The sequence below is a fragment of the Balaenoptera ricei genome, chromosome 10 (genome assembly GCF_028023285.1).
Source record: "Balaenoptera ricei isolate mBalRic1 chromosome 10, mBalRic1.hap2, whole genome shotgun sequence".
NCBI classification, from domain to species: Eukaryota; Metazoa; Chordata; class Mammalia; order Artiodactyla; family Balaenopteridae; genus Balaenoptera; species Balaenoptera ricei.
In genome coordinates this window covers 99,333-103,138 of record NC_082648.1, presented here as the reverse complement: position 1 = coordinate 103,138, position 3,806 = coordinate 99,333, and positions in this window count along the sequence as shown.

Here is a 3,806-nt window from a genome sequence, read left to right as displayed (position 1 = left end):
GCCCTCGAGTGGATGTGCTTTTAGAAATGTTTGTTGACACAATGAAGACAGAACGGGAAAGAGTCCTTTCCTACCAGGCGGGCTCAGCAGCCTCCACAGCAGGAAAAGAGTAACCCTTGTCCTCCCCGCTCATCCTGGGCTCGGCTGCCAGCCCAGCCCCTGGAATGTCGCTCCCATGGCAGCAGAGATGTCCTCCACTTGGATTCCTTTCCCGCCACTGCCAACATCACTTTCTGAGCTGGTCGGACTCAGAGAAAGGGTATGTGACCTCCTAGAACAGCACACGCCTAATCTTAGGAGAAAACAGGGCTCTGCTGAGATAACTGCCTGATTTCAAGGTGAGCTCTTCTAGAAAGATCTACTGAGGCCATGACCGTGGCTGCTGCATTTCAAAACCCAGGCAGACGTTTAGGTGACAGAGTTAAATATTCCGAACTTACCTCATCCTCCCCCTCTCTCCCTCTCTCAAGGGGGAACATTCGGCTCCTCTTCCCCAACCCAGTCCTTCTCCATATTTGGGAATCTGGAACGGGCACTAGGGGCACAGCCGTCCCCTCTCCGTGTCTGCTGGGAGCTGTAGTTCCCGACGAGCCCCCGCCAGCAAGTGGGCTGTCCTTTCTCAGGAGGACGTCTGGACGCAGGGGTGGAAGGTGCCATGAGGAGGCTCACTTTCTGGTTTCAGGTCTCGGAAGCTGGTTTTGGTTGTGGCTCCATCTCCCCACCTGTAAACAGGGACAATTATCTCTCTTTTCCTACCTGCCAGATTGTTTGTTGGGAGGGGTAATTATCCAGCACTCGGTAAATGCTTTGAGCTCGTGCCAGCAAGGAGTGCTTTATAAATAAAAATCGCTGTCTTTAAAGAGAAAAATATTAACTTTGATTGCCTCATTGCCTTCACAAGCCAATCCTTTGCCTACATGTCAAAAAGATGCTGTTTCATTCCTTGTATGTGCCTTCCACCCACCCCGCATTTCAATGGTTTCCCTGCATCTCATTCCATTTTGTTTCATCATCCCTCATTTCATATCCTCAAGAATAAATGTGCTCTCTCTCTCTCCTCTCTGAAAGGAGTGGATGAGTTAGACCACTCTGCCCTATGCTGAAAGCACAAGAAAGTCACGAAGAAGGGATGGGTTGGGCCTGCTCTGAGCTCCACGGCTCGTGCCTGGGTGTGGCAGCAAGCTCGGTCTCTGTGCAAGAGGCTGACCTTTGCTCCCTCTGAAGAAGGCACAGAGGTTTCAGTACAGCAGGAAGGATTTTTGAAAGATCTTTTTGGTTTTTTTTCTTTGGCCACGCCACGCGGCTTGCAGGACCTTAGTTCCCCGACCACTGCGGAGTCCTAACCACTGGACTGCCAGGGAATTCCCTGAAAGATCTTAGCAAAAGCTCCCTTCTCCAGAGATTTGAGGGAAGAGTTCTGCCACCCAGCACCTTTAGTCACAGGAAAGGGACTGGTCCCATGCAGTGGAAGCAGCAGCTTAGAAGCAAATGGTTAGAATCCTGGCTCTGGGACTTGAGGCAAGTCATTCACCTCTGGCCTTGGTTTCTTCATCTATGAAGTGGAGACGACACACAGGTCCGAGTTTTGTCGAGTGCTGCCCGAGGGGATGCTCAAGTCAGAAACGTCTGGATCAGAATCCTGCCAGGGTCCACTGTGGACACGCAATCGGTCTACTTGACTTCTCTGACCCTCAGGCATATTCCCTCTAGGATGGGGATCCCGAGACCACGTGAGGCCCCCTGCACAGAGCCTGGCGCTGCGGCTTCTCAGTAAACGCCGCTGTGACTGTTAGCGCCTAGTGCACATGGAGTCGTGACTTTCCACATGCACTATCATCGCACTGTGATTACTTGTCTCGTTTATGACCGTCTCATTTTGTGATGATCAATGAACATAATGTAAAGGTGCTTTCTAAGCTGTAAAGAACTACACTTTACAACTTAATAATGAGGGGTGATTAGAACTGAGCACACAGACAAGGGCGATGGAACCCCCAGAGGTCTCCTCCCGCCCCCAAGTTTCCATGGGATCGAGGAGGTACAATTGCTTTTGACTACAAAGAACTACAAGCATGTAAACTGTCACCAGGAACAGCAGGATTCTTCATTTCTTGTTTTAGGTGTGAGTAGTACCAGTGTCCACTTGAGGAGTAAGAAGGACTCCTGTGCACACCGTACACCAGGTCACAGGGCAGCACAGTCATGTCTAATCATACGAGCACGCCGTGTGTTTATGGAGGGTGGTCATCAAAGGGTTAAAGCTGTCACTTATGGATGGTGGGATTTCAGGTGATTCTTGTACTTTTTGGTCTTGTCTGGGTATGCATCATTTTAACAAAAACAGTTAAAAGAGCAGATACTAAACAATCAGATTAGAGGTTGTAAAATGTGAGGAGGATCCTTTAACCCCAGAGAACGTTTTCTTAGGCGTGTCTGTGGAAATTATGCCCGAGGCCTGTGAAGAGAAGTCAGAGGGGGATGGAGTCCCTCCAGGACGGCCCCAGAAAGACAGGAAGGGACGCTTTCACGTCTGTTTACTTCCTAGGCTGCACCCACACAGCGGTTTCACCATCGAGGGGTAGGACGAGCCTCCTGTTTTCCACCTCTGGTCTCTGCAGTGCCTAGGACTCGGGAACTCACCCCTCCTTCACGCGACCCAGGGAATCACTTTTTGTCACGAGGGATTAGGGGAAGGGTGTGGCGAGCCTAGCTAGTCCACTCCCACTGTCCCACTACACTTCAGAACCAGACGCACGAAGAACAAACTCGCTTCCCAGCAGGACACAAAATAGGAGGGACGGTGACGCACGCCTCACCATTCACGACCTTCTTCCCAGAGGACGCCCAAGGCGAGTCCACGCAGGCTCCGGGGCAGCCCGTCTGTTGGGGCAGCCCATCCCCGGAGAGGGCAGGCTCCCTCCTGTTGCCACAGACACTGAGGCTGTCCCCAGAAAGACTTCTCACCCAAGCCCATGTTAACATGCAGCCAGAGAGAGGGCTGCCACGTCAGGCCCTGTGGTGGTGGAACCTCACAACCCAGACTCGTGGACTGGCACCTCCTGGGGCTTCCTGCTTACCCCCCGGAAGGGTGATCTTTCCCGCGCAGATTGATTTGCAGGGAAAGAGGCTTTTACAAAACCAACAAACTGGAGCTTGGCCAAGTAGTCCTGAACAGTTTTTGAAATGAACTGAATTGTCATGGGTTAAAAAATATGTTCAGACACCTGTTTTCCTCACTTTACCAGCTTTCAAGCATTCCACCTGGTGTCATTCTGAACCTGCCCCGGAACCAGATGCTGGGTGGGGTCAGGTTATCTGTGGAGCAGGGCACTAGGCTCGGGGTGAGGATACCAAGATGCCCTTGAGGTTACAGTCTGAGAAAAATCATTAAGACAAATGCAAAGGCAAACTGCAATTCCTTTTGTTTATTTTATAGTTATTACTTTATTCCTTTTAGGCCCTGGACCCATGGGATAGTGTTGGGCACATGTTTGTTTTCCTTGCTGTAGTCAGCTGAGTAAGAAATCCAATTTTCAGGCTGACTGAAGCCTGAAGGGTTGGGAGCGCCGCCCTTCTGCTTCTTTGAGGTTCTCACCACCCCTCTCCTTTCCACTGCCCTCACCTGGGTCAGGTGTGAAATGAAGATTTCTGGAAATCCTCCCAACATTTCTCCTCCTTCCCCACTGTCCATATGCCTTAATCAGGGCTTGCTGACTCCAAATTCCATTTGGGGAAATAACTTCAGGAAATAATTTGGGACATAAAGATTCTGTCAGTGGTTCCCAGGCTTTTAAATACAAATGACC